This window comes from Adiantum capillus-veneris, chromosome 14 (assembly GCF_014529385.1).
Source record: "Adiantum capillus-veneris isolate H3 chromosome 14, ASM1452938v2, whole genome shotgun sequence".
NCBI lineage: Eukaryota > Viridiplantae > Streptophyta > Polypodiopsida > Polypodiales > Pteridaceae > Adiantum > Adiantum capillus-veneris.
In genome coordinates, this window is record NC_140944.1 from 85,614,539 (window position 1) to 85,636,099 (window position 21,561).

The 21,561-nt window shown below is 41.8% G+C and overlaps 1 pseudogene; it reads right to left on the reverse strand.

The window, feature by feature from the left end:
- Nucleotides 1-995: 995 nt before the first annotated feature.
- LOC147442709 (uncharacterized) lies at nt 996-8,178 on the reverse strand (annotated as a pseudogene).
- Between the last annotated feature and the right edge of the window lie 13,383 nt (nt 8,179-21,561).

Here is a 21,561-nt window from a genome sequence, read left to right on the forward strand (position 1 = left end):
GCTTGTTGTGCGCTAATTTACTGTGTGTTGAGAATAGTGTTGCCAAGCTTACGCATTCGCTCAATTGTTGTTGCGTTGTTGGTGACACAAATATCGAATTGAGATTTTATTGCTCCTATCAATGTGTTGTCGATTTTTGTCATGTATGATGTGCAATAACTTGCTGCGCCATGTGCGTTCAAAAAGAATTGAATGTCGGTGTTTGTGTCCCATAGTGTGGAAATCGTGGGGTTGAAATTGTTTGTGTAAATGTCTGTTATATCTCGTTTCAAGAAGATTGTTGTTGTGGATAGTGAGTTTGCTATTGCCAAAGTATATTCTTTGAATGTCAAATGGAGGTTTCGTATCCATTCTTCAAAGGAAATGGTAGTTCCAGTCGGAAGTGTGTCAAGACTGTTCTTAATGCGTTTCAAAGTTTTCTTGCTTCTCTTTCGATTTTCGTAGTCATTGATGGATGGTATGAGAATGATTGTGAATGGCATGGGGAATCTTGGAAAAGTGAAGCGGCAAGAGTTGCCTTTCTTGAGACAAGTTTTTCTATGGTGATGTGTTTGTATTTCACGAAGGTCTGATGGTAGCTTAGAGCTGTCTGTACTTATGTACTTGTCCACAAATGTCACAATACTATCATCTGTATCATGGTCTAATACAGGAGCTTCTTCAACCCATAGAAGACCATGGTCATGCTGGCTGCCACGACTTTGGAACTCTGTAACAAAGAAATAGTCAAGGATTTTTCCACATAATGTGGTATCGTTAAGTAGTATTCTTTTCATGGCTGTGAAGCGGTTAAGGTAAAAGCGAGCTGTTGTTACTGGATCTGCTCGTACCAAACGTCTACGGAAGCATCTATCGCTCTCATTGCTATCTTGTTTCAGCGGGACTAGTTGTTGCAAGGCATCGAGAAGCTTGTTCCGACGTTTCTCAGGAGAGGAAAATGTCACAAAGAAAGTTGGGGACCCTATTTGTTGAATCATGGAGAAAATCCTTTTTTTTTACTTTTCTTTATAATCCGGAGAGGTACGGAGCGCTTCGAAGTCTCTGTAGCCGAGTCGAGACGAGACTACCTTCTCTATGTTTGTGTCATGACTAACCTGTCCGGCACACAGCGTTGCTCCCTCGAGTTTCGCTTTGCGGAGACGTATCCAAATGGAGGATAGTATTTTTTGTGTCATGATCTTCACTGATTTGAAAAACAAGTTTTCGATGTTGAGCGTGAAATGTCTATCTTTGTGCATTAGCTCCCATTTGGCGACTGCTTGGTAATTTTTAGATACGTGCTGGTGGTATTTTCTAGGCTCTCCAAAGAAGATGGTAGGAAAACTAAGCTCCTCACAAAACTCATCAGCAAACAAACCAAGTGGTGTGTTGCTCTCCAATGGTGCAACGTGCAAAATTTTATCGTTATAATCAACGACCTGCTCAGCGGTAGTGATGCTGTGCAAGAGTACATCAGTGTCAATACTTTCCTCATCCTCTAGCTCATATGTGCTTGTGTGTAGGGGAAGTGATGAGTGCGAGATTTCTTGAAAGTGTGCAAGCCATTTATCATTTATGGTTATGTTTTCCTTTTTATACAAAGAGGTGTGAAGAAGAGCGTGTGTGGCCTTCATTGTCAGTAAAGGTCTAACTAGGCCAGACAAGTAGCAATGTGTGTACTCGAGCTTGCGTTTGAGGCCTATCAAGACTGAAGCCTCATCGTGGATAAAATGAGGAAGCACTTGCTATGTTTTTTCGATATTTGCAAGAACATTGACGACACTCCCTCGCAAACCGTATTGGCCATCATAAGTTAGCTCTCGAATCTTTGCAAACGGTATGCGAATGAAGACTAGGCGTGCCTCGACATTGTTTAGTTGCATGATTGGCAACAGCGGGTCGTTGAAGCCCGATGTATGCAAGCTCTCAAATGGGACCCTAGATTTTTTTGGTTTGCGTTTGCATGCGCGGCAATAGAATAGAGAACAACATCTTTTTCGTTTTGCATCTCCAGCATGTGAGGATGGTAGAGGAGTGAATTGTGTGACTTGCGAGCGGAAAAACAAACGGCCACATTTTTCGCATGGATATGTAGATGTGTCATTCAACCTCTTGAGGAATTTGTTCAAAATTTTGGTTTTTTGTTGTGGAAGAATGGAAGCATGTTGCTTCGATGAGGTAGTCTTTGTCAGCTCTACATGTCGTAGTCGCTTTAGTTTTGTTGTAATTGCAAAGTGTGTATGGACACAAAGTGGTTCCTTTTCGAGAAAAATATTTGCGATTTGAGTAGCCGGCTTATCCATGTTCTCCCTCCATAAGCGCGTTAATTCATCACACTCTACAATTGTCCAGTGGACAAGCTTACGACACGATCTTAAAGTTACGAAAGGACAATAGATTAAGCCCATAGTAGATGCATCCATAATTAGAAGCCCTTTTCTAAATTGCTCGATTGATTTTCCAATTACTTCTCGTTTGCTGTCGCCGCTTGTAGCATTGCGAAGGATTACAACAAGTGCTTTTTCGAATTTGTGAGAGAAAATATTTATCACTTCCATTGTGAGAGTCATTGATGTTTTGCAAGTTTCATATAAAGCATTCAATTGCATAGCTCTTTCACTTAAGGACTCCAACTGTGAAGCAACGAACAATGAAGCTGAAGAGTGCGTGATAAAATTCGTTAAGTAGTTCTCGAACAAGCATTGTTGCATCGTAAGCCTAAATGATCCAAAGCTTAACTTTGTTTGCAACACACTAGGGAGTGCTAGAAACAATTCTTGATTAAAAGGATGTGTCTGCATGAATATCATGTCAACGTCTATCTCTTTTGGAATACTCAAATCAGTAGCATTTTCCATGTCTAGTGGAAATTATGTGCGTGTGTTTGTTTGTTTCTGGGTGTGTGTCTCTATCTTTTCACACGTATGTATGCAAATATCGATATGGCTATTTGTCTATGTGTTTGCGTTTGTATGTATGTGTGTATGAGGGGAGAGAGAGAGAGAGAGAGAGAGAGAGAGAGAGAGAGAGAGAGAGAAGAGAAATAGACAATCTTTTGAGCAACAACCACAATAGTTAGGAGCACAGCTAAAATTGTGCGAAAGCACCTACAAAAAAGTAGAGGATGGGAGCATTGGTTACATCCAATCACAATAGTTAGAAGCACAACCAAAATTGTGCAAAAGCACTTACAAAAAAGCAGGGGATGGAAGCATTCGTTCCATTCAAGCATATAGTTAGAACAAGCGTGCAAAATAATGGACAGCTAATAATGAAAGATGGACATTCGGAACACTAAGTTTCGGTTTGGTACGCCACCACATGCCCACTTGCATTGATTTTGAAGCGGCCAAAGTGTGAGGTTGTTGCCAAGGTGTCTCTTGCCTCAAAAGCAGACTCAATGTAGATTTCGTTGAAGGTCCTATCCAATGCAAGGACTACATCAATTGCTGCACCAATGACTTGCACATCGAGAAGCTTTTTGTCTTTTGTTGCAATACATGCCTCCAACTTTGGTGTCGTGATTATTGTGGTGTTTTTATTGCAAGATCCGCAATAAGGTGCTTGTCTTAGTCTGTAGACTTTTATGGATTTGCAATTTGAACAATGCTTCTCCAACAACACACTATTGAAGTTGACGAATCGAAGCGTGCCAACAACCTGCAGCAGATAACTATGTTAGAGTTTGAGAGGAGGGACTTGGAATATGTCACTTTATTCTACATGAGCACACCTTACGATTGTACCCCAAATTTTCGGTTTGAGTCTGGAAGACAACAGTGAGGCAAACTTTTCCATGCATGGGAACCCCCCATATTTTTTTTTCTCTTTTACCAAAAATATTTCCTATTATATAAGTTACTTTTGATTTTTTCTTCCCTTTTTCACAAACGTTTTAGCCTTTATTAAATAAATAAGACTTATGCTAATCAATCACGATGTAGCACAAATAAGTAAGCTTTTTTTGTTGATCTCTCTTTTGACCTTAAATATTAAATATATATATTCTGAATTACATTATATATTTTAGTATTTTCTAATATATTTTTCATGTATGTATATTATTCCACCCTACCAAATATTTTATTCACTAGTTTTCATTTTCAAACCTCAACCCCACTTTCAAATTTCAATAATACCTCCATCTAGATGATTGCCACTCTTTTCGAAACTCTAGGTCATGTTTTCATACACATGAAGGAGCTTACACTTGAAGGCAAGAGAGAAGTCCACTCAAAGGGGACCACCAAAAGACCTTTGCAGCCACAAATAATACATTATTTGCCTGACTTTTTTAAGTAAAGAAGAACGCTGAATCTGAAGGAGCGTTCAACATGAAAGATGTAGCTCATGATCTCAACTTTTAGCTCAATTTTTTTCAGAATTTTTGGAGTTATGAACACGGAGATATGATTTTTGTAGTGGACCCCAGTTTTCTCGTGTAATGGTGACACAGGCCATCCTCTAGAATTTTTGTAGTGGACCCCAGTTTTCTCGTGTAATTTTCTTCCCTCTAGAATGGCTATGGTTCTACAAGTCTTCAAGCATGATTACAAGAGACAAGGCTCTTTTAATGAGGTATTGGCAAGTCTAGAGTGATTCTATCACTATTTTTGGAGGATCCATCCTCATCAACAACTATCCACCTTTGACAATATCTCTTGTAAATTTCTTACCTCTCTCTTCTCTCCCTAATAAGCTTATGTTTAGCCAAAGCTAGACTATTGTAAATATCTCCTATCCTCTACATCCTACCCACATTCTCTCATCTTCTCTCTCTATTGACTCTGGTATTTTAAATAATGAGGAGACAAGATGGGAGCCACAGTCACATGCACCCCATTTTCCTAGTCATCAAAGTGGGACACTCACCTCAAATAGAAATATTGCTAAATCTTCCCCTCCTTCCCTCTATAAGGAGGCCATGAGAGCTCACTTAAGAGACACACACACACACACACACACACACACCTATCCATACACACTCTTGTGCTACATGCTTGTAGCATGAACCCTAATCACATGATCACAACACCATCATCATCACCATCACCATGCACAAAAGATGAGAACCACACCTCCACACCACTTGTAAGTAAGGGTTGAAGGCACAATTTCAAGAAGAAGAAGGGTGGACACACTCATGATATTCCTCGCCATCAACTCCCATCTCTCCATTATGCCTCCTACGATCTTGTCCCCTTCTCATTTTCCTGCCATACGCTACCTATTGTATTCATCTTTTGCAAGCAATCAACACACTCCATCTTGGTGCCATACTTTGTGTCGCTTTGGATACATCTCATTGTGAGTATGGTATATGCTTGTTCATTGCCCTTTTTTTTTCTGCTTATGTAAAGGTGTGCGGATTCGCCACCTCTTGTATGATAAGTGAGAATACTCGCAAGTTTCCCCTACCTCATTATCTTCCTTACTAACATGCACGAGTAGCGAGCCCATTCTCACTCACTCACCACTCCTCTCACCTTATTCTCCGACCACCCCATTCCACATTTGGGCGTGGATCTTGAAATTGTTTTCCATGGCATGCTTCATTGTGTATATGTATGCGTCCTAGCCGCATATCTTGCTAGGTGGTGCCCCTATTGTGTATCCCCCATGATGAGGCCATTGTGCATAGTCTTGGTGTAGAGGCCACCGGGTCTATTTTTCACTTCCGCCTCTCAGCAGCAAGCTCCTCTCTGAGGCACACACTACGAACGGGCACTAGAATTGTGACATCTAGTATCGACAAGGTGTTTGGTTTGTCGAGGAATGCTCCAATGTTTCTTGCGACACACATTACAGGGCCATCAACAACCATTTCTTGAAGCAACTGTTGACAATCATCTTTGCGAGAGTTCACAAAACTCAGCTGCAAGAGAATATTGAGTATGTAAATCAAATCAAAAAGAGCATGGCTGTATGATGGAAGATTTAAAATCTATAATAGAAGACTAGAAAGTAATAAGCAAGGTAGGTCAATTCTTACAAATGCCCTATCTGATGGGAGAGGACCATCTGTAACTAGAAGGTCACCGACAGGTCCACCAAATCTTGATTGTGAGTTGTGCTTTTGTAAAATAACAAAAGCAAGTGTGCTTAACTGAGAACGTCCGGTTAAAGATTGTTGTGCACCTATGTCATCAAGAAATGCACGTATCTTGCAATCAGGGGCGAAGGTGAGGGACACTGGGAAAGGTTCTGCTGTGCTTACAACAGTTGTAGCATCAATGTACAAGGAATACAATGTTGATCCCCCATCTGCTCTATTTTTGCGCCTAACAATTGGGTTGTCGATGTGAACAAAGTCACCGAGGTGGAGCTTGTCGACGTAGAGCTCTATGTATGGATCATTCACCACCACCGTGATTGTGTCTGTGCATTCTTCATCGACCAGGTCGACCTTCAAGTAGCGGTTGTACTTCAACTGGTCAAGGCCAACTTTGTAGGTGCCATACAGATTCAATATCTTGTCCTTGATACAGAATCGCAGGCTAGAATCAGAGATGTCAGTAATCAAGAATTGTGGTAGAAGACTTTGAGCAAATGGAACAATACTAAGATCAATAGAGTTGCTATGTAGTTGAGGTGATTCATCTGGTGCATATAGCCTAGAATCTTGAATAGAAGGCTCGACTTCAATTGGGCTTGGATCATTAGCAATGTTCAGAGGTGTGCACTCAATCACGTTTAGGCCGATTTTTCCTTGCAGTGGCACAAGAGGCTCAGTAGACAAAGGCGAAACAGGTATTTCAAGATATGCTTCCTTCTTGACATTAATGGGGTCCTCCACAACTTGGTCGCCTACATAATCCGAAAGATAGTAAAATCAGGAAATAGCTCTACGACTCGATAAAACGACTCTCAAAGAAAGGCACTTTCAAAAAACGAAAGGCTCACATCTAGAGTTCACGGAGTCGTTCAAACGAAACAATGCGCGTGCAATAGGCTTGTGGGGCTTATTCAGCTCTTCCTTCGATGTTTGGCGAGGCGGCGATGATGTGCATGCAATTGAGGACACGTCGACACATTTACGACTCGAGCTCGGAGTACCTTCTGTCAACCTTCGAAGCTCTGTAGAAGATCAATTATGAGGACGTAATGCATTTCACATATAAGGAAAAGTTCGACAACGATAGGTAGAAATAGAAGCACTCATTTGCGATAGAAATTTCCTTGCGTGACAACCTTTTCGTATGGTTACTTCTTGCATACTAAAGAAACTAGAAGGTAGAGACGTGCTTGCAATTATAGGAAGATGGGCAATCATAAGAGAGCGGTGAATGTGCTTGTGGTAAAGGTCTACGTACACTTCTGTGTATTACACACACACACACACACGCGCACACACACACACACACATAGAGAGAGAGAGAGAGAGAGAGAGAGAGAGAGAGAGAGAGAGAGAGAGAGAGAGAGAGAGAGAGAGAGAGAGATTCGATGGCTATGTAATGAGAATGAGCATGTAAGCATATTGTGTGCATGTGTTACGCGTGCAAAGCTACTGTGTTGGAGAGAATGCACAATGCAAGGATGCAAAATAAAACCTAAGTGTTTCAAAATCTCATTGTGCATCAAATGGTGTATTCAAGAGGTAGTGCTCATAGGCTCAAGTACTCGAAATATTGGTATGGGAGAGCGGCCTACGCGCTACACATGCGATGTGCTCGATCACTGTTTTCAAAAGCAATGCATTTGACTTTTTCTAAAACCCCCTAAAATGTAAGCCTTCCTCTACTTGTTGAGGTAAACCAATTGATTAGAGCAAGATTACAATTGACCTACTGCTGCATTTTGACTATTTTTTGACAATGTGAGTAGCGATTGAAGACAAGAGAAGCCCATGGAAGGATTCAAGCGTAGTATGACATAGAAACAAGAGAATGACCAAAACAAACATTACATTTGTAAAAGAGTAATGGAAGTAATGATTATCGAATAACGACACTCGCCAATTGATATTCCCCAAATTCAGAACTAGCACCACATTCGCAACACAAGTTAGAGATAGATTTCACAATACAAATTCTTCGAAAGTTTGATGAACCAAAATGAGCAACTACAACACAAAAGGCGTCAATAAGCCTCACCGCCTTCGAAGTCTATGCTGTCAGCACCATCGGAGTCTCCACTGCTTACAAACCATTCTCGTCCTTCGACAACAAGAGAATTCTCACTATGTTCTTTGGAAGCCATTGGCAAGCAAAGCTAAAGGTAATTTATAAGTAAATGAGCTCACAAATTCTGAGATGCACAAAGGTAGAAGAAGGGCTGCTCTTTCACAATTTCATAAAAGCCATTGGCAAGCAAAGCTAAAGGTAATCTATAACTATATGAGCTTACAAATTCTGTGAGATGTAGAAAGGCAAAAGAAGGGATTCTCTTATAGAAGTTGATAACATAATATGATTTTAATATTTGCCTCCACACAGCTTTTGAAATGCACAAGCTCAAATTGAAGTAGTCATCTTCACATTAACTTTCATAGGTGTCATTTCAAGCCTTAGTATATGCATTTGAACATTTTTATTATGGAAATGAGTGAGTGTGTGGGTGTGTGCGCGCGTGCACGTGCATCTCTCTCTCTCTCTCTCTCTCTCTCTCTCTCTCTCTCTCTCTCTCTCTCTCTCTCTCTCTGTGTGTCTCTCCCTACTAAAGTGTTCAGGAAAAAATATCTTTATAGACGTACAAAATTTCTTTTCTTGAATATGCCTAGAGAAAATGTTGAGAATTATATTTATTTTCTAAGTTTTTACATTATTTTCCTCTATTTCGAGGTGGAAATTCTCCTTTTCCGCTTGCTCTCAACTGACATTTTTGAGGTTGAAAATGGCACTAGCGCCAGGAAAAATACGGAACCTAGTCTGCTTTAAATGGTTAAATTTGGAAAATCCCGACTAGATTTCAAGCTTGCCTTTAAGAAACTCGTCAAATTTACACTAGTTTTAGTGTGATTGACGCACGCACGTGCATCTCTCTCTCTCCCTCTCCCCCGATTTGATAATATAATTGTGCAATCAGCTTCCCATCAAGCATTCAATGTCGATGTGAGAGCGGTGTTGTCACGCATGCGCTGTAGAGAACCCCGCGTGCTGCCCTGTAGAAGAGTCGCCTCATGGGTCGGGTCCTGTCAGCGGGCGTGCATCCTGGCGGTCCGAACTTCAACGGCCCAAAAAATGCACGTTTTTGCAACACCTTCTCCTATGGCCTCTGCATGCCAAAAATCGGAAGCTAGTGTATTTTGACCGGTTAAAATTGGAAAATCTCCACTACATTTTAAGGTTGCCTTTAAGAAAACCGTGAAATTTACACAAGTTTCGTTGTAATTGCTCGCTCTCAATTGACATTTTCGAGATTGTAAACGGCAGTATCGTTAGAAAAGAACCGGAATCTGGTCTACTTTAACCGGTTAAAATTGGAAAATCCCGACTACATTTTAGGCTTGCCTTTAAGAAAACCATGAAATTTACACAAGTTTCGGTGCAATTGACGGAAAAAGATTCAAATTTTGAGCTACAAAGCGAGATAATTTCAAGTTTCCTCTTATTTTCATTGTCTAGGAAAAATATATTTTCCTGGCCATGAACACAAAGACATTAAGTTGCAACACATTTTTCTTTTTATACATTATCATACTGTTCGACTACAGAACTTGGTACCATGCATTCAATGCCACAGAGGCGGTGAGGGCCGTGCAGGCAGGCATGCGGTATGCATTCAATGCCACAGTGCGGTTAGGCTCTGAGGCGCTGCGAGCGCCGTGCAGGCATGCAACCAGGATGTGAGAGAGCGCAGTAGCCTTGGTATGCACGTGTTGCACACTGTGAAAGCAGTAGAGACGTGGACTCTTGAAGTAGGACCTGCAGGAACGCAGGGATTGCAAATTTGCATGGACTGCTTATCTTAGGTAGACGCTGTGAGAGTGAAGAAGTCGACGGGCTGCCAGGCTGCACTATGGACGAGGGGCCAGGCCTTCCCCATGCGCTGCAGACAACTCACATCGCCCTGTACTCTCAATCCACCTGGGAGTCGTCCAACCGTCGAAAACAAACGGCCAAAAAACTGCACGTTTTCTCCACATCGTCTCCTATGGCCTCTGCAGGCCAAAAAGTAGATTTAATAAGCATAGATAATAATAAAATAATTTCTTAAGAAAAAGATACGTTTAATAAGAATAAAAATTAAAAGAACATTTTTGTGAAATGTCCTTTTAGGAAGTCTTACATGAAAAGATTCTTTTACAAATCAAAATATTGCATTATTTCACATCACTGGATCAAAATTCTATGAATGTACTACTAGTGCTTTGTTCTTTAAGGCTTTTTTAAGCAATCCAAAAGAACAAAGACAAAAAGAAAAAGAATTCAAGGGAGCTCTTAAATGAAGGTGCCAAATTACAATGGTATAAGGACCCATTCACAATTTAAAAAGAAGATAATACTTTCTTTTTAGGACACGTATCCACCATCGACAACCTCTCCATCAATGGCTTAGAAATTGCACCATTTCTCCACCACCCCGCTATGGCCTTCTTCAGGTCAAAAATCAGAGCATCCTTAGAAATAAAAGCATAGTGGCTCCCCTGATATTCACATTGTTGTGTCCACTCATCAAATAAAGGGAACTTCCATATAATGCATAAGAACTCTACTCTAAAGTAACCTAACATTCATATCTTCCACATTCGTAATTTCTCTCCTTGTTAATCGGCAGGCCTCATGAATTCTTCACTTGTTTTCTTCAAGTTATATAAGCCAACAATCTTCCAATGCAATGTGTTGCGGTGTCATATTCCACAACTCCTGCATTGGCTCAAGCCTCATTCTGGAAGGTGATTGCCAAAGAATAAAAATTTTGAAATACAGAAGATAGCTCTAGATATCAAACATGGGTCCTTACACACCCACACTTTCACTGTGAGAGACTCGGAACTAGCACATGCACATGTCATAAAATCTAATATCTAACCAACCCAAATGATTTTCTCATATTAAATTGATCATTTAATGTGGGAGAATAAATGGGAACAAGGGTTAGAATATAGACATGTGCTTACAAATCTATCTCAACACGGGGCCAATGGTAAAGGGGTCCAAATGAGAGATGGTCTGTCAAAGAGAAAGGCTAGCCAATGGAGCTTAAAGAACTTAGGGTTAGCTTCATTGAAGACCTCCAAAAGTTAGTGTTAAAATTCCTATGACCTTAGGTAAGCTAGGGTTGTGCTTGAGGTGGGAACCTGGCCCAAGCTTGAGGTGCTTGTCGTGCTTGTTGACTAAGATGCTTGAGGTGCTTGTCATGCTTGCGACTAGGGAGCTTGAGGCGCTTGTGGGAGCACTACCCAAGCTTCATGTGCTTTGTCATGCTTGCTGACTAAGGTGCTTGTGTTCCAAAAGTCAACAAATCCCTACAAAGAAGGGGGCGAGCCCTAAAGATAGGGGATTGAGAGAGAACACCCACACACACACAAAAGGTAAGCCCAAGCCTCAAGAGGCAGCAAGGATACATTTGAAGCCCCTACCCGTGTTGCCCTCATGGTGTGCCTAAAGCCTATTGGTTAGCCTCCCAGGGGATCCAAAGATAATTTATTGATTTAATTAATTGTTTTTGCATTATCAAGTCCTCTCTCTCAAAGGGGAAAGGGGGACACTTGTCCCAAGACTACCCTTGTTGCTTGATATGCATTCTGCATGTGATTGGCTAGGCTTGCAAGGGTCCAATGAGCTTCCAAGTTGAGCTAGAAGAGGGGATCGATCAAAGCAAGAAGGGGGGTTGCTTGGCGGGTATACTCTCCCATACACACTCACACACACTCTCATTGTGTGAAGTGCAAAATGCAAGAGCCCATCTCCCTCTCCAAGCTAGTAGGAAAGTTGAGAGTCTACACCAACACTCTTGGCTATGGAATCCAAATCCAACCAAGAGCCATGCTTCAATGCTTAAGATCTCCATCTTCTCCATCTTCATTACTATGCTATTATAGATGCTAGCAAGAAGAGTGATGATAAGTAAGGAATTGCTTCTTTCTCCTATGAATGTTTCTTCTTCCTCTTCCCTACCCTCATTCCCCGCTAGCTCTCTCCACCTTTGAAGGTGTTTGAGGCATTGGGACTGAGGCTTGGAATAGTTAATGCTTTTTACAAAGTCTATGTTATGCTCGTGATGCATGAAGCTTTCCATCTTCATTGCATCACCTAGGTCACAAGGAACACAAAGATTGTATTGTACCAAGTCTTTCTTGATGGGAGAAATTATAATACAAAAGCCTATTGGAGGGGGGGGTGGCTCCACATAAATCCCGTCCTCAAATGTTGTGAATGTCTATAATTTTGAGCTAATTCTCTCTCTCTCTTTTCAAGTTATTGCTCATGCCATGTTAGCTAGGAAATGTGTTTAATGTTGCTCTCTCCATTCAAGCACTCTCTCTACTACAAGAAGGATTTCCTTAACGAAATGCTCACAATGCTATTCTCTTTCCGCTGCAATCTAAGCTAATAGGCCAATTCCATTACATTGGTATCAGAGCATTTGGTTCCTTTTTTCTTGCTTGAGAAAAGAGGTCCTTAAGTAGCCTATTAATGGTTGGTTTTGTTAATTATAGAATAAGTGGGGTTGGGATCTATTATGAGTTTTGTTGAGCCCACTATGTGAGATATGGTGCACACCTCGAGAACTTTGGTCTTAATAATGGGGTCTTTTTAGACTTGCCTACGGCTTTACCATTATTGAGCCATAAGAAGTATGAAAAGAGCTATCCCTCGGCAATTATGGAATATTAGATACACTCCACTACTCTTTATAATTAACCAATTCGAGCCATGGGTGAGATGCTTAAGTGCTGATTTTCAAAGGCTAAGAGGAGTAGCAACTAAGGTTTTGAATTGCCAAAGAATACACTAAGTAAGCACACAAATTTTGTTAACATGGTTGACAATAACCAAGAGAGTAGAATGAACATTGATAAACTTGATTTTTCACATGAAGGTGCTAATGATGATGCCCCCATGTTTGTCAATTATCTTATTACTAGGTTGCAGCAAGCTATGAGCAACCTTACTTTGCAAGCCGAAGTTACTTAACAACTTCATGCTCATGGGATTTCCCTTCCTCTCCAAGAGGAGAGAGAGAGAGCCTAGAAGGCCTCTTGATGAGACCCCAAAAAGAACACTCTCTCCCATTGACGGACGCAAAGCGGACCCAGAACCCCGACGGCCTATAAAACGCTGGGGGCCGAATGGCTCGCCACGAGCCTGCCACAATAAAGCGAACAGGAGGGGCACCACCTAGCTTTGAGCGGCCAGGACACAAAGCCCACGATGATATGAACACCGCAAGCCTACATACCGAGAGAGAGAGAGAGAGAGAGAGAGAGAGAGAGAGAGAGAGAGAGAGAGAGAGAGAGAGAGAGAGAGAGAGATAGATTTTATTATCGTCCTCGGAGGTCAAATATGACCTATGGGACCAAAGTTACATGTGATGTAGTATGTGTATGGCTGATGAGTGACTCTCGATGCTCCAAAATTGTAGTGATGAGAGTCGCAATGGAGAGCCCACACTTTGGCTGGGAGAGGAAAGTGTGTAGGTCTAAGTTATGGCTGAAAATGTGAGAGAAGCAAGTTTGGATGTGATCAAAAGCTGAGCACTCTAGTAGTGTGTGGTACTCAGACTCTCGAACTTGCAGTGAGCATAATGTGCACAATTGATTTGACTCTTCTCCATTGCCCCAACGCCCTATCTCGCATCGAAGGAAATGGGAGCTAAGACGAATTGCTGCGATAGTGCGTATCGCGGACAAGGGAATAGGCTCAAGCATGTAAGTGTGAGTACGGTTTCCTCTCTCAGCGAAGAACATGGTTTTGTAGTTGGGGGCAATATAGGTGGTGTAATGTATGAAGCGTGACCCACCGGATTTCTCCCAAGCCGTAATACATTGGCGTTGTAGAAAAGCTTCATTCACTTGAGAGTCAATTGAAGCATCATGTAGCAAGTGTAATGCATCCCATCTCCCAAACCACTTCTTTATGTCTTGCATCCATCCTGTGCTCAAGATCTTGCTTTTATGCGTCTTTTGAACTTTTTTGCTTGCTTCCCATGCAATTGTAGGAAGTCGATGTGAGGGGTTTTGACGCATCTTTATCATGTACTCCACAACCCTTTCCATGCCCATAACCTCAATTGGAAGAGATCCCGACTCAAGAAGTAGGAGCATATATGGTGTTTGTGTCTTAACTTGGAGAAAGTTTGTAAGAAAACGCTTTTGGACATTCTCAAACTCTTTCCAAGTAGACTTTGAGATGCTCCCGCCCCACACTTCAACTCCATAAAGAAGAACCGGTGTCACCAATGCATCAAAAAGATACTTCTTGAGAACCCAACACTTGATGTTTCCCGCATTACACATGTTCTCAAATGCATAATATGCTCTCTTTCTCGCTTACAAACGACGCATAGCACATTCATGCCACTTGTGATTGGATGGAACCTCAAGGCCAAGGTACTTAAAGCTCTCAACAACTTCAAGTGTCTCGTTGTTGTACACAATGCATGGCTTCTCCTTATGGTTGGTTTTCACAAGCATAACCTTTGTTTTGGATTCATTTACAATCAGCCCACTATGCAAGCAAAAGTTCTCAAGGACAACCATAAGCTTTTGTGCATCTTCTAAAGTGTGTGCTAGAAGAACTACATCATCCGCATACAACAAAAGCATGATCACCGCATTGCAAATAGTGACCTCTTCAATGCCTTCTTCTTGCATAAAGTCAAGTACCATTTGTTCCAATTGATCAATGCATAGACCAAAGAGAGTTGGTGACAATGGACATCCTTGTTTAACCCCAATAGTGCTTACAAATTTTTTTGAAATTTCTCTTTCCATGCGCAATTGACAAATCACCTTCTCATAGATTCGAGAAACCGCAAGCATAAACTCACTTGGCACTTGGAGTTCTTCCATCCTTCTCCACAAATTGTTACGTGGAATCATATCAAATTCTTTCTTAAAGTCCACAAAACAACAATACAATCGCTTTCCTTTCAACCGACTTTCCTCCATGAGAACACGAAGAGTGACAAGATGATCAATGGTGCTATGGCATCGACGAAAACCCGCTTGTCCCTTTGCACGCTTGTCATTCTCTTCAGCCCAATCACTCAATTTCATCTCCATTATGCACCCAAACAACTTTGCCATAAGAGACCCAATCATCATAGTCCGGTAGTTGCTTACATTCTTTACATCCCCTCCTTTATGCAAAGGCTTAACCCAATTAGTACTCCAATCATAAGGCATACCATGTTGAAGTGCAAGGTTGAACATATCACACATCCACTCATGGGTAAAATCTCCCGTCCATTTGATCATCTCCGGCTTGATACCTTGAAGATCTCCCGCTTTGCGAGTGGCCAACTTTTCAAGCCCACCGCATACATCCTCAATAGTAAAAAAAGACGACATACATGGGAGTGAACCATAAAATGGCATTTTTTCAGTATTTGCTTTCTCATATAATTGCCTACAATGTGTGTGCATATCCACTAGACTCAAGTTACCAAAATCTCAACCCGCTTTCCTCTCAAGTTTCTCCAAAATCTTCCACATGCATGTGCCTTTTCTTGGACTTGAAATTCTTGTTGCTTTACTTCCCATCTTCTTCTCTTCTTTTTAATCAATGCCTTGTATGTATGCAAATGACTTTGATAGTTGTCTTTGTCCATAGTTGCATCAAGCTTTATCAAGGACTTTCGAGCATCTTGACATTCTTTATCAAACCACCTTTTGCGTGATCTATCTTTGTTGATACCATGGAGATGCTTTATGGCAAAGCATTCTTCCGCACAAGAACAAATAGCTTTCTTGAAAGCTTCCCATTTAGTTTCCAATGGTGCATCACATTGAAGCTTTGTCATCCATAATTTTTGCTCAACCATTTCAATGTACATTGGTGCCCGTTTGAAATCCATACATAGTGATAACTTCTCTTTCCTTTGGCTGAGATTATCATGCTTAGTTGCTTCTCCACATGAAAGGTCGATACATAAGGTGCGATGGTCGGATTCCGGGTTCCATTGACCAAACATAAAACCCTTTATGCGATACATGATGGCTTCAGAGAGTAGCATATAGTCAATCACGCTATCCCCATTATGTCTCCTACATGTAAATCCATTGGTTCCACTCCACAAAGATACACCATTGGCAATGAGCATACCCGTGCTATTACACATGTGTAAAAGTAACTTTCCATAGTGATCCGGCTCTTTCTCATCCATTGAAATACGATCATACAAGTGAACTTCCTCCAACTCCCTTGAAATGTATGGCATATCAAATTGTTGAGTATCATGTTGCAATGTTTTTGTGCGAGCATTCATATCCCCAAATAAAATAATATCACCTTCACCTTTGAAATAAGCAATGTCCTCTTCCAAATCAGAAAATGGTTGATCTCTATCCATGCAAGCATAAAAGGGAGAATCATGATGAGGAATGTAGCAACCGGCTACAAAAATGGGTGCTCTTTTTGGTGTCATAATTTTCAGCCATACATAACGTTTGTACTTGTCATCTTTCACAATTGATAGAGAGAGAGAGAGAGAGAGAGAGAGAGAGAGAGAGAGAGAGAGAGAGAGAGAGAGAGAGAGAACACTCGCAATTGATGAAAACAACCTTGGGGGTGTGAGGGTGAGTTATTTCTGCAATATTTACAAGGTGGCATGCCGTGATGGTAGATAGATAGATAGTTCTATTATCGTCCTGGGAGGTCAAATATGACCTATGGGACCAAATGAACATGTCACGTGGTGTGAGTGGAGTTCATAAGTGACTCTCGATGCTCAAAAATGGCTGAAATGAGCGTCGCAATAGAGAGTCCACATCGTGGGTGGGAGAGGAAGGTATGTAGGGAGAGCTCATGGCTGAATATATGGGGAAAAGAGGACCTAATGTGGTCAAAAGCTGAGCACTCAAGTAGTGTGTGGTACTCACTCTCTCGCACTTGACAAGGGCATAAGGTGCAAAGTCGATGACACTCCTCGCCAGTGCCCCAACGTCCTGTCTCGCAGCGTAGAGAATGGGAGCTAAGACGAATGGAGGCAATGGTGCGGATCGCACTCAACGGGATGGGCTCAAGGATGTAGGAATGGGTTCGGTTACCTCGTTCCGAGAAGAAGAGAGATTTGTAGTTTGGGGCAACGTGTGTGGTGTAATGGCTGAAGCGAGAACCTCCGGATTTCTCCCAAGCCATGATACATTGGCGTTGTAAGAAGGCCTCATTAACTTGGGAGTCGATCGACGCATCCTTGACCAAGTGACATGCATCCCATCTTCCAAACCATTTCTTGATATCAAGCATCCACCCCGAACTTAGTATTTTGCTCTTGCATGTCTTTTGAACCTTTTGACTTGCTTCATATGCGATTCTAGGAAGTCGATGCAAAGGGCTACGTTGTGTCTTACGCATGTACTCCACAACCCTTTCCATGCCCAAGACCTCAATGGGAAGCGATCCGGACTCAAGAAGTAAGAGCATGTAGGGTGTTTGTGTCTTGACTTGGAGAAAGTTGGTGAGAAAACGCTTTTGGACATTCTCAAACTCTTTCCAAGTAGACTTCCCGATGCTTCCACCCCACACCTCCACTCCATAAAGAAGCACCGGTGTCACCAATGTGTCAAAGAGGTACTTTTTGAGAGCCCAACACTTGATCTCTCCTGCATTGCACATGTTCTCAAATGCATAATAAGCCCTCTTTCCGGCTTCCAAGCGACGCATTGCACAATCCTTCCATTTATGATTGGATGGAACCTCAAGGCCAAGGTACTTGAAGTGATCTACCACTTCAAGTTTCTCATTGTTGTATACAATGCATGGATTTTCGTCATTGAGGGTCTTTACAAGCATAACCTTGGTTTTGGATCCATTCACGATCAGCCCGCTATGTAGGCAAAAGCGTTCCAAGACACTCATAAGCTTTTGTGCATCTTCTAAGGTATGTGCCAAGAGCACTACATCATCGGCATAAAGCAAAAGCATGATCACCGCATTTCCAATCTTAACCTCTTCTATGCCTTCTTGCTGCATAAAATCAAGAACCATGTATTCCAATTCATCAATGAGTAGCCCAAAGAGGGTTGGGGAAAGTGGGCATCCTTGTTTGACACCAATAGTGCTTGCAAAAAATTCTGAAATTCCGTCTCCCATACGTAATCGACATATCACTTTTTGGTAGATGCGAAAGACTGCATGCATAAATTCTCTCGGCACTTGAAGGCTTTGCATACGTCTCCAAAGATTTCCTCGCGGTACCATGTCAAAAGCTTTCTTGAAATCCACAAAGCAACAATACAACTTTTTTCCTTTCAATCGAGACGCTTCCATAAGAACTCGAAGAGTGACAAGGTGATCAATAGTGCTATGATGCTTTCGAAAACCTGCTTGGCCAAGCGCACGTTTGCCATTCTTTTCAGCCCATTCACTTATCTTCATCTCCATGATACATCCAAATAACTTTGCCATCAAAGAACCAACCATTATAGTGCGATAGTTGTTCACATTGTTTACATCTCCTCCTTTGTGCAAAGGTTTGATCCAATTTGCACTCCAATCATGAGGCATGCCATACTGAAGTGCAAGGTTAAACATATCGCATATCCAATATCGTGTTTTCTTGCTTGTCCATTTAATCATTTCAGCCTTGACACCTTGAAGGTCACCTGCCTTGCGAGTAGCAAGTTTCTCAAGCGCGCGGCATACATCTTCAATGGTAAAGAAGGGAGACATAAATGGAAGGGAGCTACAACCCTCCATCTTATCAACATTGGGTTGCTCATAGAGGTTCTTACAATGCATATACATATCCTCAAGAGTCAAGTCACCAAAGCTCTCAACGCGCTTGCCTTTTAGATTTTGCCAAAACTTGCCACATGCATGTGCTTTCTCTTGTGCTAAAAGAAGTTGTTTTTCGACTTCCCACCTTCTCCTCTTCTTTTGAACAAGTGCTTTGTATGTGTGTGAACATTCCAAGTAAACTTCCTTGTCTTTGATTGCATCCAATCTTAGCAAGTGTTTTCGGGCTTGACTACATTCCATGTCAAACCATTTCTTCTTGGTGCTACCCTTCTTAGACCTTTTGCAAGACATGTGTTTCACCGAAAAGCATTCCTTCGCACAAGAGAAAATTACTTCTTTGAAAACTTTCCACTTGCATTCTAATGTTGGGCTCCCTTGATGCTCTATCATGCTTAACATTTGGTCCACCATATCAGCATATATAAGTGCTCGTTTGAAGTCTAGACGTAGGTACAAATGATTCACATCATGATTGGAGGCTACATGCTCGGGCCGTTTACCACACTTGAGGTCAATACATAACATCCTATGATCCGATTCCGGATTCCATTCACCAAGTGTAAAGCTTTGTATGCATTCTAGAGTGGCTTCTGAGAACAACATATAGTCAATCACGCTAGCACCATTGTGCTTTCTACATGTAAAGTCATTGGTGCCTTGCCATAGAGATACACCATTTGCAATGAGCATTCCGGTACTATTGCACATATGTAGAAGTGACTTTCCATAGTGATCCACTTCTTTTGCATCATTAGAACTTCGATTATACATGTATGAGTCATCCACTCTTCTTGATACATGCGGCATGTCGACTTGTTGTGTGTCGTGTTGTAACATATTTGTGCGAGCATTCATGTCTCCAAAAACAATGACTTCACCTTGATCCTTGTAATGAGCAATGTCTTCCTCTAGTTCAACAAAGGGCTGATCTCTATCCATATTCAAGCGAGCATAAAAGTTGGAGTCATAGTGAGGAATGTAGCAGCCGGCCACAAACATGACTTGACCATTTGGTGGGTTGATTTTCAGCCATAAGTAGCGTTTATACTTATCTTCTTTGACAATGGAAACATCTTTCAAACCCTTTTTGGTCATACATGCTACGCCTCCTTGGCCTCTTCGTTGCTTTGCATTTTTGGCCCACATCAAAGAATGTACATCGTATTTGTCAAATCCAAGAATTCGTTGCGCATCATGCTCCCATGTTTCGACAAGAAGTATCACATCGGAGTCATTGGTAAGCTCATCAATGCCAATTCCCGCATTCCATGGATACCCGTTACAATTCCAAAAGCTTATTCGCAAGCGTGAGTTGGTCTCATAGATCATGTGTCCCTATTTTTTGGATGGACTTGCATCCTCCTCAAGTGACTTTTCTTCTTGAGATGATACCTTAACCTTCTTGCTTCTTTCCTCGTATGCTTTGCGACGTACATTTTGTTGCATAAGAGTGCGGTCCTCATATACATTACAACCCGTTCCTTTGAGGTAGATCCAACCATTGTCAAGGATGATCTTTCTCTTTACCTCATCAGCCATGGTACATACAATAGGTCTTTCTCCCGAGCGAGGGACTCCTTGTTTTCCAACTCGATGTGCACCATAAGCCATGATTCCTGACATGCCAAAGTGTGTAGCAAAAAACTCTTCAATAGCAACCGCAAGAGATTGGGGTGTTTCCATGCTTTCCTCCTTGATTCCACGAATGACGATGTTCTTTGAGCGTTTTTGTCGTTCTTGCAATTCTTGAGTGTCCACATTCTCTACATTCTTTGCTTGGACAACGGCTTGCGTGATAGGAGATGTAGAAACCACATTATCCTTACATATATCAGCCCATGATTTGGATGCATTTCTCATCTCACATACATCATGTCGTATTGTATCTATCGTTTCCTCTTTCAATACATGATCACTCTCAACTTTGCTCAAGCGCTCTTTCACTACATTCATGTCCACAAGAGAGCGTTTACATTCTTGAACTTCATTCTCAAGATGCATCAAGCGTGTTGTTTGCATTTCAAGAACCTTCTTGAGGTGCTCATTCTCCACAACGAGAACTCTTAAAGTACCATTCTCCATTGCAAGTGCGCGCAACTCTTCACCTTGCTTGTTGACGGTTTCTTGTAACGAGATCAAGTAAGCCATGATCATTGCTTCCGTTGTTGTAGACGATGTGGTTGGATTAGCATCCAAATTCCTTGGAGATTTTGCATCAGTCTCCATGGCGAGTGTGGCTTTTCCACCCTTGCGAGTTTTGTCTGACATTGCCTTCAAGTCGGCAACAAAAACGCAAAGTTTTGACAGTTTTTTCAGTTCTGAGATGCTGTTACAGCAAAGCCTTCCATTATACAGAAAAATTCTGTCTTTACATCAATGCGTAGAGGGCTTCGTGCTCTTCGATTGAGGCTATAGATCACCTAAATCGGAGTTCGGATGAGCAAGTTATGGTCAAAAGAGTGAACTGCTGCCTACTAGGTCAAAAAACGGCTGTGAGAGAGAGGTAGGGAGAGGAGATGGTGCAACCTACTTGGTGCGTTCTCTAGGGCGACTCAATGGCTGTGAATACTCATTGCCAAGAGCGTGCATACGTGTGTGCATCGACCATTGGAGTTGAGAGATGGGTGTGGTTCCCTTCGCATGGTGCAATTTCCAAGGCAAACCCAACACACAAGACCCCCTCCCCGTGATGGTGATGGTGTCAATCCCTCCTACTACACTGTACCCAATTCTT